We start from the raw sequence: 22,333 nt of genomic DNA, 5'->3' as shown, positions 1-22,333 counted from the left end.
GAATCTAAAAACTTGAAACTTGAACTTGAAACTTGAACTTGAATTGCATTACATAAAAATTAAATCTAAACATTGAATCTAGAAATTTAAAATCTCACAACTGCAAGCAAAGAAAACTAGAGAAAACCTTAATAAACTAAAGAGAGAAGAAAGAATGCTTCTACTAAGCTCTAAGACCTCTTCTCCTTTGATGGAATATGATCTCCTTTTATAGAGTTTACATGAGATATGAAGCACGGCTGAATTTGAATAAAACTCAGGGTTTCTATCTGACTCATCCAATTAGGGTTTTAACGTACTAATCTCGCCGACTTAGAGAGATCAGATGCATAATCCCACCGTTGGATTTGAGGTTTAAGTAGTCGTGAAGCTCTCCTCCAAAAATCAGCACGATCGGATATCGGATGACCGTTCGATGAAGGGTTTGATCGGAACTGGACAGAGGCATTCAAAAACGGGATTTTTGCTTCATCCTTATCTGAATATAATTCTTTTTCCTCTTTTTCTTTCTTTAATCAAATCCCAAATAGAAAATAAGATATTGAGGTATGCAAGGACTCTTTTCCATCTGGACTCTCTCAATAATATCTTTGTAGATTTGATTTAAAATCTCAGTCGTAGATCAAATTTGCCTTCTTTATCTCTTCAAGATTTCGGAGTTGGCCCGTAATCACACATCTCTAGCCCATCATGCTCCAAATCAGGCCCATTTTCGCATTTGAGAATTTGAATGGACTTCTTGACGTGTAAAATAGCATGATTCAAGCCCAAACTCCAAATATTTGCTTAAGTCTTGAAAAGTCCTAAAATCTGCAAAAACAACATAAAACCCAAGGTAACTCCATTCTAAGTGTATAAAATGCATGCTTTATGCCCTAAGATTTCACACATAAATGTGTTCATCAGATTCCCCCACACTTAGATTAAGCTTGTCCTCAAGCAAAAATTAAAGAAAAATACAAATGCAGGTATGAAACTAGTGCAACAAAATAAATTCTAACTCACTTTCGTAGGAATCACGGTTACACTTAGCATGTGCAACAGGCCTTTAAACCAATAGGTTACCCCTAGAGGACGAGTTTTGTCTCGTGGATGTTTGCAGTGAATGTACATCCAAAATTCCAATTTTAGCTCAAAATAAAACATTGCAAATTCCAACTCTAACAATTGGTAAGTACTCATACAGGATCAATAGCTATGACAATTTTTCTCACAATTGATTTAAGATCCCCACACTTGAACTTTATTACCCCATATTGATTCTTGAGACTTAGCATATATCTCAATCAAGGACTCACCTTATATCTTTCAAGCACACCTCTCCTTTAAGCAAAACCACTCATAAAGTAAGGGGACCAAGGACTAAGGTTTTGAAGTATTTTTGACCAAACAATTTTACCAAGGCATTGATGACACTTGTATTTATTTCTCTTTTTTTTTCTTTTGAGTAGTGAGCTCTACATTACTCCACTACGGTTGGCTTGAATGACATGGTGGAGCAGACACCAGAAACCCAAGTTACTTTGTAGCTTTGCTTTGCATATGCCCACATAGACAGTGATGCGAGAGTTCTTTTCAATAATCTCCTTCCTAAGAGTTTCGATCAAGTCACCTCGATTCCTGAGTCGGAGTGCCCTGTCTAGTTCCAAGGAATTCAACTTTTACTTTCTACTCTTTTTTTTTTTTTCTCCTTCTTTTGTCATGCCCTACACAAAATTGATCTCAACTTCTAGCCAAAGAAATAAGGACCCACAAAACTCATAGATGGTTCGACGCCTTAAGTTAAGGGCATTTTATTTTTCTAAGAAAGTCTCATCTCAACATATATACAAGTTACCTTCCTCTCAACAGGGTTTTTATGTGTTCATGATGGGTACCAAAATCACTCTCATTTCACACATCATAGCAATTGAAAGAATATGTATAATAACCAAAAGTCAAAGTTAAAATCTACAACGCAGTTATACCCCTCCCACACTTAAGTAATGCAATGTCCTCAATGCATGTATGCTAAACAAAGAAGACAAATGAGGGGTATACCTTTCAGTCAAGATGTGCTTATCATGGGAAGCTTTAGTCTTATCTTCAATATCAATGTATGATGGGGAAGGCACTCCAAATAAGAAAAACCGTGAATCGAAAAATCATCTCTAAAGATCTCAAGAAAAACATTCACAATGTTAAAAAAAATTCTCATCATACGTTGAGGTTTTCTAGAAGGTTTTGCATCTTTCATAAGATGAATATGATGTTGTAAAATGGAAGAGCTTAGACCTTTGATATTTGTGATAGACCAACCCAATAGTTCTCTATTATTATTCAACAGTGTGATCAACTCTTCTGCTTTATCAGAAGTTAAATCAGAGACAACAATAACAGGAAGATGATTATCTTGTCTCAGGAAAGCATACTTTAAATTAGAAGGCAACTCTTTCAATTCTAGCTTGGGGGGTTCAATTATTGAGGGCTTGGGAATGGAGATGGAGATGGATAGAGGATTAATAGGCTCCAAAGGTGTGTGAAAATTTAAAACTTCGGAAAAGAAAGTTTCACTATCATCATCCAACATATCCATACATTCTTGAAATTTAGAATCAAAATCAATCTCAAAGTTGGTAATCACATCATTAGGAAAATCAAAAGATTCCTCAAGCATATTGATCTCTTCTTCTATTTGTGGTTGTTTCCCTATCCTGAACATATTAAACTCTACAGTTTGATTTCCAAAAGATAATCGTAAGAGGCCATTTCGACAATTGATTAATGCATTACTAGTAGCCAAAAATGGTCTTCCTAAAATTATTGGGATTTCATCCTTGATTGAAAAAGGTTTAGTATCTAGCACAATGAAATCAACTGGAAAAATAAATTCTCCCACTTTCAGTAAAACATCTTCAACCATCCCTTTAGGAATCTTAATTGACCTATCTGCCAACTGAAGAGTAGTTCTAGTTGCTTTCAATTCTCCCAGTCCTAGTTGCTTATAAACATGGTAAGGCAAAAGATTCACACTTGCACCAAGATCAAGTAAAGCATGTTCAATGTGTGTATTGCCTATGACACAAGCTATGGTGGGGCTCCCTGGATCCTTATATTTGGCTACTAAAGGTTGAGTAATGATGGAACTAATGTTACCTGCCAAGAACGCCTTTTTGGGAATGCTAGTGATTCTTTTATGAGTGCATAAATCTTTCAACACTTTTGCATAGGCGGGGATCTAAGATATGACATCCAAAAGAGGGATATTCACTTCTACCTTTTTGAAGACATCAAAAATTTTCTCCATAGTTGCAGTCTTCTTCTTATTAACTAGACGACTAGGATAAGGAGCCTTAAGAACATAAGAACTCTCATTTGAAATTTGCTCTTTTCTCATAGTTTCTGATAGTGGTCTCCAAACTTAGGTACTGCTAAAGCAACTGGCTCATCCTCAACTTCTATGGGTTTCTCAGACAAACCCTTATTAGGAGATACTTGAACATTCTCCTCATCACAGTGGTCACTAATCTCTCTCTTTTCATTAATATGTGACTCACCTATTAAATACCCTTTCCCACTTCTCAGTGCAGACACAGAATTAATTGAAGCTAAAGAAGAATGGGAGGATTCAACTTGGTTGACTTGATTTGGTGGTCTTTGTTGAATCTGAATCCTAGGATTTAACTCAGGTTGGCTAAGCATTTTACCTTTTTCTCTCTTAGACAAAGTACTTGCAAGAGTGGAAATTTGTTGTTCCATATTATGCATAGAAGTCATGAAGGTGCTAGAAAGTACTTCCATATTCTTCTCTAAGGAAGAGAGACGAGAAAACTCTGGATTGTTACCTCTGTTGAAACCAGGTGATGATTGATTTTGTGCAATGTGAGGCATATGAGGCATAATAGGTGGATTGATAGGTCTAGCTAAATTGGCATTCTGGAAATTTGGGGCTTGAGGGAACTGGACATTTGGATTATGAGAAAATTGGGCACTTTGTTTTTGAGGGGCACCAAAGTGATTTTGTGTGGAATAATTGCTTAATCCATTTTGGTTTTGCCCTTGAGACCATGAAAAGTTAGGATGATTCTTCCACCCAGGATTGTACGTGTTACTGTACGGGTTTGGAAACATCGCACTGACATTTTCATGTTGGCCTCCAGAATAGCTAGGGCATTCCTCAATTACATGTGTAGGATACTGACACCATGCACACATAGCAATAGATTTGTCAATAAAATGTGCTTGACTTGGTGGTGCAGCTTTAACTACCAAAGTCTCTAACTTTTTCAAAATGTTATCTATTTGTACTTCCTTATGAACTTGGCTATCAACAAAATATCCCCTACTAGTCCTTTCAGACTCTTGGATTGACTCCCATTCTCTAGTTCTATCTGCTAGGTCTAAAAGAAAATTCCAAGCTTCGGAATCATCAGTGAATGATGTAAATCCTGTGGGGCACATTGATTCCAAAAGTTGATTTGTTTGGTAATCGATACCCTCATAAATTATTTGGCATAAATGCCATAATTCTATACCATGGTGAGGGCATTCTTGGAGAAGGCTTTGGAACCTCTCCATTACCTTAGCAAAGGACTCACTGGGTTTCTGACGAAATTGAAGAATATCATTTCTTATTTTGTTCGTCTTAGAGAAAGGAAAGAATTTCTTCAAGAATAGGACAGTAAATTGTTCCCATGTGATAATGCTATCCCTAGGTAAGCTATAAAGCCACTTTTTGGCTTGGTCCTTTGATGCAAAGGTAATAAACCGTAGTCTTACGGCATCATCGATGAAGTTGTTGTACCTTCATAAGGACACAAACCTCCTCAAACTCCCTAAGGAACAAATATGCATCTTGATCAGGTAGCCCATGAAATTGGGGTAACATAGATAGATAATGAGATTTGAGCTCAAAATTATTACCCCTCACTTCGGTAAATGTATACGGGGAAGGTTGTGCGGATCGAGTTGGATAAAATCTATCCCTAAGACTCTTAGGTGGAGGTGGTGGAGGTAGACCTTCCATGGTCAAGGTAGACACTCGGACAATTCTATTTGTAGAATCACGAGTCCAGACACACATGCACTAACCACTTAATGCAATTAATGGCTCTTATGAAAGAATGTGATTTTTTTTTAATAAAAAAAAAAAAAGTACTAAAGAACAAAAGAAAAGAAAATAACAAAAACGAAAGGAAAGTAATGAATTTCCCACCACAAAGATTGAAACAATGATTCCAAAGCTGTAAGGTTGCCGTATAGCTGAGCGCTTATAGGTTTGACAGCAAGGGAATCCGTATAGTCTTCGGAGCCACCTACAATCGAATCCTGGGGATTCTGCAGTAGAGTGGGGACTACTATACGTTTTTGTTTCTACTCAAGTTAAGAGTAATATCTTTGAATTTTATTTTTTTTATTTTTAAATCACTTCGATTTACCTAAGAATTAGAAAAACAAAGTGGACTAATACCTCTCCGGCAACGGCGCCAAAAACTTGTTTGTGAATTTTAAAAGTAACTGCAAGCGCACGGTATCGTGTAGCTAACGGGTCGATCTCAAGGAGATATGCCACTTATAATTCAACTTCTTAATAGTAATGCGAGAGTGGAATGATTCAACTTTTGTTAACTAATTAATTAAACTAAACGATCCTAATCTATACGTCTAATGCAATCGAATTGAAATGAACAATAAATTAAACACAATCAATGCATAAATAAAAGACAGGAAAATGCAGATGCAACACCACCCGTCACCGGAAAGCGGAGAGGCACGATCGTAGGCTTGTTCCGGTTATGTGGTCCGAGATTATGAATGAATAGGCGAGAAAGTAAATAACGGAAAGTAAATAACAAAGCAATAAACAAAGCAATAAAAGGAAAAGGAAATAACTAAAATGCAGATGCAACACCACCCGTCACCAGAAGCAGAGGCACGACTGTAGGCTTGCTCCGGTTATGTGGTCCGAGATTATGAATGAATAGGCAGAACAATAAATAATGCTGAAAGTAAATCCTAAATTAAGAATATGGAGGGGTAGATAGAAGCGGGAATGGAGGGAGGAGAGAAGATTAATAAAGAAAAATTACTTACTTGCGAATTGAACAAATGATTCGAATCTCAACCAACCCTAACAACCAGATCTAGATCTAGAATGATCTAAATCTGCAATTGCTAGACCCAGAGAAAAACGAATCTAAAAACTTGAAACTTGAACTTGAAACTTGAACTTGAATTGCATTACATAAAAATTAAATCTAAACATTGAATCTAGAAATTTAAAATCTCACAACTGCAAGCAAAGAAAACTAGAGAAAACCTTAATAAACTAAAGAGAGAAGAAAGAATGCTTCTACTAAGCTCTAAGACCTCTTCTCCTTTGATGGAATATGATCTCCTTTTATAGAGTTTACATGAGATATGAAGCACGGCTGAATTTGAATAAAACTCAGGGTTTCTATCTGACTCATCCAATTAGGGTTTTGACGTACTAATCGCGCCGATTTAGAGAGATCAGATGCATAATCCCACCGTTGGATTTGAGGTTTAAGTAGTCGTGAAGCTCTCCTCCAAAAATCAGCACGATCGGACATCGGATGACCGTTCGATGAAGGGTTTGATCGGAACTGGACAGAGGCATTCAAAAACGGGATTTTTGCTTCATCCTTATCTGAATATAATTCTTTTCCCTCTTTTTCTTTCTTTAATCAAATCCCAAATAGAAAATAAGATATTGAGGTATGCAAGGACTCTTTTCCATCTGGACTCTCTCAATAATATCTTTGTAGATTTGATTTAAAATCTCAGCCGTAGATCAAATTTGCCTTCTTTATCTCTTCAATATTTCGGAGTTGGCCCGTAATCACACATCTCTAGCCCATCATGCTCCAAATCAGGCCCATTTTCGCATTTGAGAATTTGAATGGACTTCTTGACGTGTAAAATAGCATGATTCAAGCCCAAAACTCCAAATATTTGCTTAAGTCTTGAAAAGTCCTAAAATCTGCAAAAACAACATAAAACCCAAGGTAACTCCATTCTAAGTGTATAAAATGCATGCTTTATGCTCTAAGATTTCACACATAAATGTGTTCATCAGGTATCATCCACCAAACTTCTTGTGTAGGCACTTCGCAACATAATGGAGTGGTAGAGAGGAAAAATCAACAGCTTTCTTGAGGTAATAAGGTCCTTGATGTTCCATGCTAATCTTCCAAAAAGATATTGGTCTGATGCAGTTTTAACTAGTTGCTATTTGATCAATCGACTTCCAAGTAAAGTTTTGAAAAAGACAAAATAAGTCTCCAATGGAAATTCTCCTATGAAGACCAGTGAATGTCTCTCATTTGAGAGCTTTTGGGTGTACTTGTTAGTGGAAAGTTGGATCTTAAGGCGAGGAAATGCCTCTTCTTAGGATATTTGTTAACAAAAAAGGATATACATGTCTTGATCTTACAACAAAGAAAATTTATGTATCCGTGATGTTCAATTTGGTGAAACTCATACCTCTTTTCCTGGCAGGGATCCAAATGAGGGGGAGACGGGAGAATATGATTTGGGTGATCTAGATGTTGATTTTTTTGCTACCCTTCTTTCAAATCTTAGGGATCCAGAATTGCTTGATGGAAGGAACGTTGAAAATGAAATAACCAACTGTTGATCAGCTAGCACAATAATGATCGCCATACCGAACTGGTTGAGCCCAATATCAGAGAATCTGAAGAGGAGATACCAGAATCAGTGACTGAAGACAACTATTATTCCTCTTTGCAGGTCAACTCGAGCAACTTATCCTTCCACTAGGCTTCGAGACTACGTTACTTATCATAGTACAACACATCCTATACAAGCTTAAGTGTTAGATAATACTTCTCTTGAGTATCAAATTTTCCTCGTTGCCATTAGTACTCATATAGAGCTAGCTAGCTTTTTTAAAGCTAGTCATTCAGAGTATGGGTAAAGGTTATGATGGATGAGATTAATGCCCTTCATAAAAATAACACTTGGGACATGGTTCAACTACCTAATTAAAGGGAAGAATGTCATTGGGTGTACAAAATAAATTATAATAGTCATTGGGTGTACAAAATAAATGATGGATGAGATTAATGCCCTCCTATTATTGTTGCTAATGGTACTACTATCTCAATCCAAGGTCAAGAAAAATTGAACCTATTTTCAACCAAGATTGATCCATTATTTGTGCCATCGTTGTCTGTGAATTTGTTATTAGCTAGTAAGATTACTCAGAGTTTAAATTGTAATGTGATCTTTTCAAGGGACAAGGTAGTGTTCCAAGATAGTTTAAAAGAGACAATGATTGATGAAGGTAGACTACAGAATGGGCTCTATATGTTAAATCCTACAAATAGCGCATTGACTACTATGAGTAATCATGATAAATCTCAACTCTAGCATTAGCATACTTCCCTCTAACAAAGAATGCCAAGCTCAGGAATGATATCATTGGTTTTCAATAATTGGATAGTGAATCTTTGCATAAGACATGGGAAAGATTTAAAGAGCTCTTGCGTAAATGTCCTCACCATGGAATTCCTCATTGGATTCAAATGGAGACTTTTTACAATGGTTTGAATGATCAAACTCGGTCCATAGTGGATGCGTCAGCAAATGAGGCTATATTGGCAAAGTCTTACAATGAAGCTTATGAGATTTTGGAGAGAATGACCAACAACAACTACCAATGGCCACCTGAGAGAGCTGCTGTAAATAAGAGAGTAGCAGGGATTTATGAATTGGATGCAATGACAACCTTAATTGCATAATTGTCCTCCTTAACTAGTGTGTTAAAATCAGTGAACCTTGTTGCCGTTGTACAAAAACAACAAAATACAGCAATCTCTTGTACATATTTTGGTGGGGAGCATTTCTTTGATAGCTGTCCATCCAACCCAAAATCTGCCTACTATGTTGGTAATTTCAACAAAGCCAATAACCCATATTCCAACACCTATAATCCTAGTTGGAGGCAGCACCATAATTTCTCTTGGAATGCTCAAGGACAAAATGTCGGTCCATCTTCCATGCTAATTCGACCTCATTAGCTTCCAAGTGCTCAAAAACAAGTGAAGACTCAGCCTATGGAACCCTCTTCATCAATAGAGATTCTATTAAAGGAGTATATGGCAAAGAATGATGCACTTATTCAGAGTCAAGCATCTTCATTGAGGAATTCCTAGAATCAAGTAGGACAACTAGCTAGTGCTTTAAGCAATCGACCTCAATGATCATTGCCAAGTGACACCGAAAATCCTAGGTGTGAAGGCAAAGAGCATTGTAAAGTTATTTCATTAGTCTAGAGCAACCTCACTCAAACTCTAGCCAATAGAAGAAGCCTATTTCTATCCAAGAAAAAGGGGAGAAGGAAGATACAGTTATTGTTCAAAAGGAACACATTGATTCTGAAAAATAGAGTGCTGAACAGAGTGCTAAAGCAGCACTGCAACACAGGTTTTCCAGAAAAAGAGAGTTATAAACCACCACATTTTCCTCAAAGATTTCATATGCAGCAGCAAGACCATTTTGAGAAGTTTTTGGATGTTTTGAAGTAGCTGCATATCAATTTACCGTTGGTAGAAGCACTTGAACAAATGCCAAATTATGTGAAATTCATGAAAGATATTTTTCAAAGAAAAAGAGATTTAGAGAGTTTGAAACAGTGGCAATGACACAAGAGAGTAGTGCATTAGTGTTGAACAAGCTCCCTCCAAAATTAAAAGAATCTTGGAAGTTTCACCATTCCTTGTGCCATTGGAGATAATTATATTGGGAGAGCACTTTGTGATCTAGGAGCAAGCATCAACCTTATGCCAATGTCAATTTTCAAGAAGCTTGGAGTTGAAGAAGGATGACCAACAACAGTAACCTTATAATTGGCTGATAGATCTCTTGTTTACCCAGAAGGAAAAATTGAAAATGTTTTGGTAAAAGTCGATAAATTTATCATTCCTGCTGATTTCATTGTTTTGGATTTTGAAGCGGATTGAGATGTGCCCATAATTCTAGGAAGGCCATTCTTAGCAACTGGGAGAATGTTAATTGATGTAGAGAGAAGAGAATTGACAATGATGGTTAATGGAGAACAAGTCACACTCAATGTTTTGAAGGCAATGAGATCTCCAGATGCAATAGAAGAGTGCTTTGTTGTGGATGTCATTGAAGAGCTGGTTTCAGAAGAGTTGGAGAAAGAGTGTATTAAAAACCCACTAGAGCTTTCATTTGGCAATAGAAATTTAACAAGTGGATGATGAAGCAAGTAGATATATGGCTTGGTTAAAGGCAAGACCAGCTAAGGCATTTAGAGGGAGTCAAGTTGAGCCTCTTGGATTTTCTAAATGTGAAACTACATCCCCTAAACCATCAATTGAAGAGCCACCTTTGTTAGAGTTCAAACCTCTTCTAAAACACCTTCAATATGCCTATTTGGGTGAAGCCAAGACACTCCATGTTATTGTTTCAGCACTGCTAACAAAGGAGCAGCAAGATATGCTACTTGAAGTGCTGAAAAAGTGTAGAAGAGCATTGGGATGGAATATAATAGAGATCAAAGGGATCAATCCTTCAGTGTATAAGTTTAAAATTTGATTGGAGGAATGTTGCAACACGTACGTGACGCAGCAAAGGAGTTTGAGTCTAATTATGGAAGGTGCACAAGAAGAAATCATTAAATGGCCTTGGGAACTAGAGCATGCAGTGAATGAAGCATTATTGTGAAGAATGATGAAGCATCACTAGACGTAGATCATCCTTCAAGATGTCGAAAAAGGGAAGTAGTCGGGCTGTCGACTTGAAAACAAGCGCTTGTAGGAGGCAACCCAATTTGATTTTTTTTATTATGCTATTGTTCATTGGAAGAGTAATTTTTTAGTAGAGTTAGCTTTTGTTTGTGGGTAGTTTACAATTTTTTCTTAGTTTCACTTGATAGTAAAAATGCAAGATGACTAGATGACATGTATTTTTGACTTGCAGGGAGTATGGGGAACACAAAGAGGATGAGTGGGTGTTTTGCAACTTTGGGTAGTAAAGTAAGCTGCTAAACAGAGCATGTGTCATTTACCTAAGAGAATTCACTATCTTTGCTATTTACTGTAGCAAAGTTTTGTTCTACAGCTACTAGAATGCATTTTCTGATATAAAATGCATTCTGCGACCGATGCCATAGCCATGCTGTAGCAATGCCACATCAGGGACCACCCACTTCAACCCGACCCAATTTTCTCTCTAACCCAGCCAAACCATAACTCCCACACCTCTAAACAACTCCCAACCCAATGCTGACCCATACTGACCCAAATCCATTTTAAACCACAAACACAACCATCCATTGAACCAACCCATTTGAAGCCCAACCCCACCTACAACCCTTCCACTTCGTTTTCCTACTTTGCTGGTGGCCTCGGCTGCAATGGTGTTCCACTCTAGGTCAATTTTGTGTGCTTGGGCTGCTCGAGTTGCACTATAGCACAGGTGCCAAAAAAAAAAAAAAAAAAAAAAACCCAAACGAACCAACCTCTCGATCTGCAACTGCTAAGTGCTCTCATTAGTTGGTTCAGGGAAATCTTGTTTTGTTAATTATTCTTACCTGTTTTCCCCTTATTTTCTAGTTGTGAGGCCACTGCTAACTTTAAATTTGGGGGTAGGCTTTGCATGTTGCATGTTGCATGTCATCTTGTCATCTTTATTTTTTTATGTGGTGTTAGTTTTTTAATGTTTTTGTTCAATTTATTTGTAGCATATGTAGCTTTGTTTGATGATTTGTGAGTAGCATTCAGTTTTTGTTATGTGATTTGGATGGAAATTAGTAGATAAGAATGTCAGTGCTTGTTAATCTGATTTTGGTGGGAGGTCTTAGCACAACTTTTCTATAATGATCTGATGTCTTCATTTACTCATATTTGTGATGTCCTATTATTGAGCACCAAGTGATGCTTCGAACCCTGGAGAACCTAGGAAGGTTGGATCAATGTGAGAGTTTAGGACATAATTGGTTGAATGAGAACCTTGAGATTGACATATTTGGGGTCTCAATTTGGGTGTTTCCAAATATTATGTGCATTGGGAAAGTTTTGACCCCCTTCCCCCAAGAAAATAATGCTCCGCTACTTTGGGCTGCCTAATAATCAGGAGTATGCATGTAACTCATGTTTACTTTTGTGTCAAACAGTGGTCTGGAATATGAGCATGAAAAAAAAAAAAAAAAAAAAAAAAAAAAAAAAAAAAAGAAGAAGAAGGAAGAAGAGAATAATGCTCTGCGCTTCTTTGGGCTGCCTAGTAACCAGGAGTACGCATGTAACCCATGTTTACTTTTGCATCAAACAGTGGCTCGGAATATGAGCATGCATGTGCAGTTTTGTTTGTGATCTTATAGGTCTCGCTAATTAAAGCACATATGGGCTTTCTTCATGTGGAGTAGTAACTCTATTGGTTCTAATCGGAAAACTATTAAATTGAACCATGTGTTGGCTAATCAATCTTGGTTGTTTGAATTTCCCTCTTCCTTTGCTCATTTTCATCCTTCGAGGTTTCTGATCATTGTTTGATGATGGTGACGCTTGGAACCCCTAGTAGAAGAAGAGGTAAACAATTATATTTATGGAACCATTGGGTAGATCATGTTGACTTCTTCCCCTTTTACATAGGGTGTGGAGTCAACCCATCTTAGGGAAACCTATTTGGGTTTTTCTTTAGAAGCTTAAAGAGGTCAAAGAGGTTTTTAAGAAGTGGCACCGTCATCAATACCATAATCTTGATGATCAAATTGTAGCCTTAGAAAAGGATGTGGCTGCCTTACAAATGTCTTTGGATGGTGTAATTGACAATGAGGAGATCTCTGCCAAATAAAGGGATATGTTGGCACACCTTAAGCACCTCCTTCATGTTAGAGATTTAGGGTTGCGTCAGAGAGCTAAAGCCAAATGGTTGAGAGAAGCTGATGATAATTCCACCTTCTTTCATAATTATGTAAAGGGTAGGCGGTCTCGGAATTGAATCAATTCTATTCAAAATGGTAGGGGGGAATGGCTCACCGATGAGGATGATATAAGGGTTGAGGTAGCTAGGTTCTTTGAAGCATTGGAAATAGGAACACCTCAGGTGATTTGTCATGATGTGACCGTTTTCTAGACCAAGGTGACCAGGATATTCTCATGCAGCCTTTCATAGAGGAGGAGATTAAGAAAGTGGCTTTTGCAATTGATGATCAGAGTTCCCCTGGGACCGACGGCTTCGAGGCTTACTTCTACAAGAGGGCTTGGTTAGTTGTGGGTCATGATTTGTCAAGGCCATTCTTGACTTCTTTTGGAGACCTAATTTCCCTAACCAAGTGCGACTCTCTAAACTTACATTAATCCCAAAAGGTGATATGCATAATACTTTTAATGACTATCGCCTTATTGATGTCAGTTCCTTTTTGTACCATTTCATTGCCAAGTTGATTTCTAATTAGGGTTAATCTTGTGGTTGACAAGTTGCTAGGTATTAAGCAAATGGCGTTCATTGAAGGTCGTGACATCACTGACAATATTTTAATTTGTCAAGAGTTGTTGCATGGCTATCATTTGCATACAGGAATGCCAAGGTTTGCTGCTAAGGTGGATCATAGGAAGGTGTATGATTCGGTGTAGTGGAGTTTCTTATTCATGCTCCTCCTTCACTTGCGGTTCTCGCCCATGTTCATCCATTGGATTGTGCATTTGGTCACCAACCCTCAATATGTGGTAAGCCCAGTCTTCGTGCTTTACAATTCATAGATGGTTGTGCTAGAGATGTCCCCTTTCTTTGATATTTTTTAATCTTGTGCTTCAAGTTCTCACAGACACCCTATCGGTTGCGGCCAAGAATGGCTATTTCAAGTATCATCACTATTGTGAGAAACCAGGGATTACCTTAATCTATTTTGCAGATGATCTTTGTATTTTTGGGTGAGTTTTTGAAGCTAATGTGGGCTGCCTTGACAGGATCTTGAGTGATTTCTCATTAGGATCAGGCCTTAGTGTTAACTGTGGAAAGTTAGCTTTCTTGTTCTCAAACACTTCTTAATCAGTACAAGAGATTTTTACATAGACTCTTGGGTTCCTGATTGGTGCCTTCCCCATCTGATACCTTGGGGTCCCCTTCACCTCCAAGTGTCCCTCACCGGCTGACTTTGCTTCTCTTATTTGCAAGCTTGAGAGTAGGCTTCATGGTGTGGAAGGCAAAGTCATTACCTTATGTAGGTAGGCTCCTCCTTATTAAGTCAGTGCTTTATGGTGTGATTGGATATTGGATTATGCTTTTGTTTACCTCAATTGGTGGTGCATTCTATTGAGCATGCCATTGCAAGGTTTTTGTGGTGGGAGCCAAGGGAGAATGATGCTTTCAAGGGGTCCTGGAAGAAAATTTGCCAGCCTCTTGATGAAGGGGGTTTGTCGTGATATTTCTTCATGGAATCAAACAACATTGATTAAGCAACTATGGATGATATGGTCTCCTCCAAAATTGATTTGGAAGGATTTTGTTCAAGTGAGGTGGGAAACACACCATTTGGTCCCTTCCTAAGCCTTCCTGTTGTTCTACTTCCTTCAGTGCCATCCTTAAGGTGAGAAGTATTACTGTCCAGCACATTAGGTACTTGGTGCATGATGGTACCTCAATTTCACTTGGTTTGACCCGTGGCTGCATAGCGGGCCCCTCTACACTCCTAGTCTTTTGGTGGCCATTGGGATTGCTAGAGATCCCTTCTCTCGGGTTAGAGATTTTCTTGATGTGGATGGGCATTGGGCTGAGTTCACTGATCCCATTTTCTTGAGTCGTTGAGATGAGATTACAACCACTCCTTACCGTTGGTTTGCTAGTGATACTCATTTATGGACATGCACTTTGACGGGTGGGTTCACCATGCAATCAACATATAACGTAGTCAAGCAGAGCTTTGAAAAACTTGAATGGCATCGCCTCATTTGGTTTGCATTCTTTTATTGCTTGGCTTGTGTGTCTTCATCAAATGCCTACAAAGGGTGAGCTTCTTTCTTTCGGAAGAGTGGTTGATCTAGTGTGCTTGTTATGTGGTTCGCCATTGGCGTCCCCCTTTTGGGGTTGGATTTTGATTAATTGTGATGGGTCCATTTGTGACAACTACGATGGTTATGGTAGCATTGCTAGGGACTGTCGGTGGTGTTATTTTTGCTTATGTTGGTGAGCTCTTTTGGCATTAACATTCTATAGGCGAGAATGCATGCTATTCTCTATGGTTTGAAGAGGGCAAGGGCTATTGGTTGCAACAGGGTTGTTGTACAATTTGATTCGTGGGTGGGTATTGGTGTTATCTTGGGTACCCTCCATGCTTCATGGAAGATCCTCAGCTTGCTAGAGAAAATTCTTGAGTTGAGGAATCAATTTGTGGATTGTACCTTTTATCATGGGGTTAGGGAGACTAACCGCTGATCGGATTACTTGGCTGGGTTGCCAATTATGGCTTCTGAGGTCTTGCTTGATCCTCAAGCCTTGCTGGACCAACTTGAAAATCTCATTCGAGAGGAGCTATGTTGTCATTGGTACTTCAAATGTAACCCTGTAAGCTTATTTATTGTTTTTCTATTAGTATAAGTCTCCCTTTTCTCCCAAAAAACACAAAACAAACTTTTAAAAGAGTCAGTCAAAGAAGGTAGTTAGTCATGGGTAAGTTAAAAAAAAATGCCTATAGCTCGTTTCAAGTCAACCTCAATTATGGGCATGATTTTGGTAGCCTCTAGTTTGGACCCAATTCTAGATTTATGGTTCAATCTATAATCTCCCCCTTTTTTTTTTTTTTTTTTTTTTTTGTGGTAATAAGAAATCACCTCTCGGGGAATCATGTTTTCTAGATAACTATGAACCTACAATTGCAAAAACCCCATTAGTTTGTTATCCACAAACATAATTCTCATAAGGCAATATGTGAATCCCTTTTATGGGGTTGATCTGTAAAACTAGACATGCCGTTGAATTTATTTATTTATTTATTTATTATTATTATATATATATATATATATATATATTATTTTTTTTTTAGGTAATGTTGGGATCCAAACTTAAAAACCATTTTGGGATGTCCTTTGGAAACCCATGTCAGAGATTAAAATAGCTATCATTTCCTAGAAGTAGGATTTTCATTTGACTCTGTGGTATAGAACTTGGAGGGTATTGTTATGAGAGCAAATTACATATACGCTATAAAAGTTGGAGAATCTATGCTTTACCTAGATATACCAAGAAGCTTGATTTGAACACAACTCTTCTATAAACATGAAGGTGAATGTAGATATCAGATTTTGTGGTTTAATCTTAGAGATTTTCGGGGGTGATGTTGAGCATTTTCCAAGGTGTAGAATCATTGTATTTGCAGACATAGCATAAATGTGTACCATATTCCATTCATTACCCTTTGAAAACCATGGTACCTATTGAAGCCATTTTGAAAGCTTTAATTTTTGGAAATCCCCTTGACCTAGCCTTGTTATTTTTTATTTTTGGTCAATCATCAACTTATTCACACGGATGAAGAGTCCATAGGTTTAGACGAGGAGAGGAAGAAGAAACAATGTATATGGATGGAAGCTCCAAATTGAGACCACCTTGGTTTCTTTACGAAAGGGGCTGCCACCATGACAGCAACTTGCTTAGTTTCATCTATTTTGGCGGATCCGCTCAAGAATACCCAAAACCATCCGGTTTAGTCCACATTTCCCATAATCACACTTTTTTTTTTTTTGAAACAACCATAAATTACAGAGTACATTACATAAGTCATGGGGCTGTATAATTTCCTATGTATCTATAATTGGTTTGCTTATTGTCATCTGGCCTAAGTTATACAACCAATTTTTTACTCTTTGTATTTGGAAGGATTCAATTTGGACTTGATTTATTGCCTTTGCTAATGTAAAGAGGTCCTTTGTCAACTCCATTGGCCATGGAATTCGAGCTTTAGGAATGAGTAGTGGAAGTTCATCTATTGTGGACCAGATCCTTGTGATATGACAACCCATCGAGTTAGCCAAGACGACGCCTTCAATATGACCCCGAAGAACTAGTTGCGAGCTGTTTGGTGAGCTGAACCTTCCAATGACACAGTGGTGTAAACTTCCACGCACCACAATGGCCCAACAGCATCCAGAACACTCCTCGTTAGCAGATGTACATCTTGCGCATAGTAGGAGATTATCATTCGCAAGTTCGGCAGAGGGGAAGACAGTACAGTGGCAGATAGCTGGGTACTGGGTGAGATTAGACTTATCCAAGTGGCTATTACCCAACGGCCTAAGACCAAGTTCTTTGATCCATTTATTTACAAATCTTGAAACCTGATTAGGCTGTGGAGAAATTCGATTGGCCAGAGCAGCATTACGAGTGATCCATATACCATAACAAGTAATAATAAAGACGGAAAAAAACCAAATTAGGGTAGACTTATCCAACATATTATGGGAAAGCATATAGTCACAGAAATCCCGCAAATCATCTATAGGGAGATTCTCCAACCGGAGACCTAAAGGTCCCGAGGCTCGACCCGTCTCGTCCATTGGCAAACTGCAAAGAGATGCCAAATTGATTTGCCATGGCTATCACATAATACACATAAAGGATCAACCATGGTCCACTTAGCCAATTGCTCCTTGACCGGAATACCTGCATGGAAAACACGCCAAAAGAAAATTTTAAATTTAGGATGTATCGGTAGTTTCCAAAAGAAGTTCCACCATTTAGAAGTCCTATGACTGGTACCAGAAGTACTATGACAAAATAAGTAAGCATAAGCTTGCTTGGTCGACAACTGATTATTCTTAGAATTAACGGCCAGCCACGAGTCATTGTCCTGAGTGAGATGGATAGAGGCTAGAAGAGACCTTTCCTGTGCACCAATTGATCCCAAAGGGAGAGGGACCGAATCATGATTTATGATATATAGCCTTTGCCGCAAAGACTTTCCACATCGCCACACTAAGGGATGCACGATCAAAAGATGGAGCAAAAGCAGGAGCCACCCAAGGGTCAAACCATAAAGAAGTTGATCTACCATTCCCCACATTCCTTTTAACCAATTTAGAAAGTGCCGGGATCACTTTTCGAATACTATTCCATACCAACGAACCTCTTCTTTCCGAATACTATTCCATATACTTTTTTTTTTTAGTAATTCATATACACACTTATCAATGCATGAATCTTAAATACAGGTAATTACCAAAAAAAAAAATAATAATAAAAAATCTTAAATATAGGTACAATAATTTGATTCATCACAGGAAAGACTGCTTGATTTCCAATTGGAGTATCCGGGTCTGAACTGAACCAAAAATCTATAATCTGTTCAAATCGGAGACTTACCCAAAACATGTTTATTATTGCTCATCTCCATTACGAGTTAACTTACTTGACTGTTTCTGAATGTTTCCCTGCGACCTAAGAGATGATAGATCTCTTGAATGAAGAGTGATATGTTGAGATGAGAAGAACCTCCTTCCTCAACTGCTCTGTTTGCCAACTCCCCTATCTCTCTAGCTTTCTTCCTAATAACTTTTCCTTCGTCTTCATCCATTAATACCCTAACGGCCTTCTCAATCTGCTCTCTCTTCACATACACTCCAACCTTATCACCCTCCAGTACATTACAAGGCATATCCACACCAACCCTTAGTCCAATCCCCAGAATCTGCACAATGAGCTTCTCATTATAGAATTGCTCTGCAAACATCGGCCATGTTATCATAGGAACACCTGTGCTTGCTCCTTCCAGTGTTGAGTTCCACCCACAGTGTGTTAGAAATCCTCCCACAGCTTTATGTGACAAGATCAGCACTTGTGGCGCCCAGCCTCTAATTAACAACCCTCTTCCTTTGATCTTCTCTTCAAAACCCTCTTCAGCGAACCATTTCTCCAACTCTTCTGATGGTTTATTGTTGTTGCTTTGCCTGATCACCCATATAAATGGGCGATTCATTCTCTCCAAGGCCAACCCAATTTCTTGCAATTGTGGAGGAACCAAATGACAGAGGCTTCCAAAACAAACATAAACGACAGAAGCTGGGTCTTTCGAATCCAACCATTTCAAGCATTGTTCTTCACCAATTGCAGCTTTGCTACCTCTGGCAGCCTTATCTGAGTTCTCTATGTTGTATAGTGATACAGGTCCAATGCACCAGACTTTCTTCTCCATAAGCCTCTGGTATTCATCTACATAATCAGGTTCTAATTCAAAAAAACTGTTAATAACAACACCATCAGATGTTCGTTCAGCTTCTCTGACTTTTCTGTGGAACTCTAAGAACTCAGGTTTATCCTGACGAACTATACCCAGTAGCTGAGCCTTTGTAAGCTCGATATGATGAGGCATACCTGGAACCACGAAGAACTCTGAATAAGATTCAACTTTCTCATGTGGTCTGTAACGAATTAAGTTCTGGTTGCACAAGAGACTGAAACAGGACATGCCGTTGAAGTAAATCCTTGGAATTCCAAACTTAAGAGCTGTTTGTGAAGTCCATGGGAAACCTATATCAGAGATTAAGCAGCTCGGGCGTGGCTCCATTTCTTGAAGAGATTGTTCCAAGTCTGGTTGAAGCATGCTTGCAGCGTTGAAGAAATTAATCTTCATATCTGGTGAACTGATATTGTCGAAACTCTCACACCCCTCTGGCAACCCAGCTTCTGTAGATGGAAAACGAAGCTGCAGAAGTTGAATCCGCAGCCCAGATTCTGCTGCTCGATCGATGATTGACTCAAACTGGAAAGCATTACGTGGGGTAGTGACTATGGTGATGAAGACGCCTTGTTGGGCGAGCAATCTGGCTATATCTGTCATTGGGATCATGTGGCCTTGTGCCATGAAAGGAATCAAAATGAAGTGAAGCTCACAGTGAACTGTGGAAGAACACATGGGTGCTGAAAATCTGGAACAGAAACAGAGTGGTTTAATTTGATCAAGCCCACAGAAACAATCCTCAAAAGCAAGCAGTTGCAGATTTTTGGTTGTGGTGGTGGTGGTGGGGAGATTTATAGATCAGGCAGACTGGTCTGTGGCTTACGGCTTTGCATGAAGAGCTGGTGCTGGACCACGATGGCGAACCAAATGATGATATTAGTGACGTAAGTGCTCATATACTGATCAGTATAGTTGTTTGACCAACGTAACTCCAATCACAAGAAGTGATTTGCAATATCCCAGAAAATATAAAGATGGTCGCAAACCGATAAACATGAAGCAGGATTCCCTATATCATAAACTAACTAACAGAATATTTCTTTAGATTAGTCTCTTGAATAATTAATGATTTACTATTAGAGACATAAAGCATTGGGGAGGTTTAAAAATTATTGAGTGAAACTTTACAGGTAATTGATTGGTGGCAACGACTCCTTTCCAGAAGTAGCTCCTCAACCCACACTCTATGTGGGGGCAATTAATGATGTGGGGGCGATTAATGATGAAGAAGTACTGTCAGAACAACTCTTTTCTGGAAGTAGTCCCATCACCATTAAACTCTTGGGGTTGGCACTTGCTCCTATTGGGTAGGAATCTTATTAAAAAAGGAAAAATGTGACAGGTTGGAGATGGCCAATCCATTAATTCTTGGACATCTAACTGGATACCAAATACAACTAAAGATTGAAGTTACTTTCCTTTTGCTTCCTCTGCTCAGATGAAGGTGGCTCAACTCATTGATGAACGATCCCATTCATGGAACATGTATACTTTGCAGCAATGGTGGCCACTAGATATTATATATATATAAAAAAAACTTGCAATTCCTTTACCACTTTCAGCCCAAGAGGACCAATTTATTTGGTTTTGGACATCATTAGGGTGGTTTTAGTTTGTTCAGCCTACAAGCTCGTTCTGAACAACAATCACAGGTATTCCATTTCGGCTACATTGTGGAAAAGGTTGTGGAAAGTTTCAAAATCCAACCGCGAGTCACCCACTTTCGATGGAAAGTAGTTCATTAGAAACTCCCCACTGCTTCTCTTTTAATACCAAGAGGGTGTTCATGTCCCAATATTTGCCTTCACTGTGGAGAGCTGCAAACTTCACCGGATCACATCTTTGTGCAGTGCTCCCTTGCAAAGATAGTCTACGATGACTTACATTTTCCCGTGATAACTACCAATGGGACAATTGTGAAGAAAGTCATCCAGTTAGTGACTCAATGGCATTCTAGTGTAGCAGTTGATGTGGCTATTGCCAACTTGATGACGTTATGGCTTTTGTGGAAAGCTTATACAGGGGGCAAATCGATTTTAATACTAACACATCTCCCTCATAGGTTAAATTTCAAATTTGGAAAGGTCTACAAATCCATCGCTAGGACCCCAATACCATGTAGGCACATGGTGCTAGAACTTCTTTGATTAAATGGGTGGCCTCAAAACCACCATATCTGAAGTTGAATGTTGATGGATCACTGTTTAAAGAAAGAATGGTAGCTAGTTATGGAGGATTGCGAGGGGTCATCCCGGGTCGTATCTTGTTCTGTTTTGGTCATGGAGCTGCTGCCCAGGACACACTCATTGTTGAAATGCTTGCAATGCAGCAAGATTTACTCTAGGCCATCGATTTTAATCTGACTATGGTGGAAGTTGAATCTAATAACCAAGCTCTCATTGGCATCCTGAGGAAAAATCCAGATGAAGCACATTGGAAAGTGTTCCCAATCATAGTAGACATTATACATACGGTTGGTTGCTTCATTTGAATCTATCTCCTTTAGTCATGCTCTTCGAGAGGCTAATATGGCTGCAAATATCTTGGTGAAAGAAGGCTCTCTCACTCAAGATGCTTTTTTAACAATAAATTCATTTCTCAAGCATCTTTGTTGGTTTTTGTTGTTTGATATTTTAGGTTTAGGTTGTAATCGTGGCTTTTCTTTCTAAATAAAAGACTCTATTTCCTGCCAAAAAGAAAAGTGGTTTTTTCCCCTTTCAATAACCAAAGAGGAGGGGAAAAAGAAGAAAAAAAAAAGGAAGGGAAGGGAGAGAATGCAAAAGGGAATGGCAAGCCCGAACAAGCCTAACATAAACTAAAACAAAACAAACAAAATACAAACATAGAGTATTGATCCAAAAAAAGAAAAAAAGGGAAAAAAGAAAAAAAATAGAATAGAAAAGAAAAAGAAACAACACAAATAAAGAGAACATAGCAAACATGGAAAAAAATCATCAGTTTTTTTACTCTTTTTCTTTTCCTTCATAGAAGGCAGAAAATTGACGAATTTTTTTCTTTCTTCAAAGCGATGACAATGCTGGTAGATTGGTTGCTGCTTTTGTGGCTATGAAGGGGAGGTAAAGGGGTCTTTGAGTTTGAGGAACCTCCAAGCAAAAG

General features: G+C 38.4%; 2 non-coding genes and 1 pseudogene across 2 annotated transcripts; 1 reads left to right on the top strand and 2 right to left on the bottom strand.

Moving 5' to 3' along the window:
- Window positions 1–4,510: 4,510 nt before the first annotated feature.
- LOC149001057 (small nucleolar RNA R71) lies at window positions 4,511–4,617 on the top strand. Its single transcript, XR_016170893.1, has one exon. It is a non-coding gene; the product is annotated as a small nucleolar RNA R71 (small nucleolar RNA).
- A 3,809-nt stretch (window positions 4,618–8,426) lies between these two features.
- Window positions 8,427–8,533, bottom strand: LOC149001056 (small nucleolar RNA R71). Its single transcript, XR_016170885.1, has one exon. It is a non-coding gene; the product is annotated as a small nucleolar RNA R71 (small nucleolar RNA).
- Window positions 8,534–18,217: 9,684 nt separating this feature from the next.
- On the bottom strand, window positions 18,218–20,049 carry LOC149001055 (UDP-glycosyltransferase 73C3 pseudogene; annotated as a pseudogene).
- Window positions 20,050–22,333: the final 2,284 nt, after the last annotated feature.

This window comes from Hakea prostrata, chromosome 11, assembly GCF_041222555.1.
Source record: "Hakea prostrata isolate BN-2017 chromosome 11, UWA_Hpros_2, whole genome shotgun sequence".
NCBI classification, from domain to species: domain Eukaryota; kingdom Viridiplantae; phylum Streptophyta; class Magnoliopsida; order Proteales; family Proteaceae; genus Hakea; species Hakea prostrata.
The sequence above is the reverse complement of the archived record's forward strand: the minus strand, read 5'-3'. Positions and strand labels throughout refer to the sequence as shown.